Below are 242 nucleotides of genomic sequence, written 5' to 3'. Positions count from 1 at the left end.
TTGGAGAGGTTTTTGCTATAGGGTGTGTGTTCGCCAGACAGATAGAGAGAGACAGAGAAACAGAAAGCAAGAAATCACCCCCCAGGGGGGATGGCCACGCCGCAATCCCTTCTCCTCCATTCTCCTCTTGGGATCTTGGGCACGCACGCACACGCCCGGCGTGAGTTTAAGCCACCGGGTCCGGGACTCGATCTGCGGTTGACTACATGGGAGTCCAGTGACATAGCCATTATGCTAACTGC

This window comes from Tupaia chinensis, unplaced genomic scaffold (genome assembly GCF_000334495.1).
Source record: "Tupaia chinensis unplaced genomic scaffold, TupChi_1.0 Scaffold000346_1, whole genome shotgun sequence".
NCBI lineage: Eukaryota > Metazoa > Chordata > Mammalia > Scandentia > Tupaiidae > Tupaia > Tupaia belangeri.
This window is presented reverse-complemented; position numbering follows the sequence as displayed.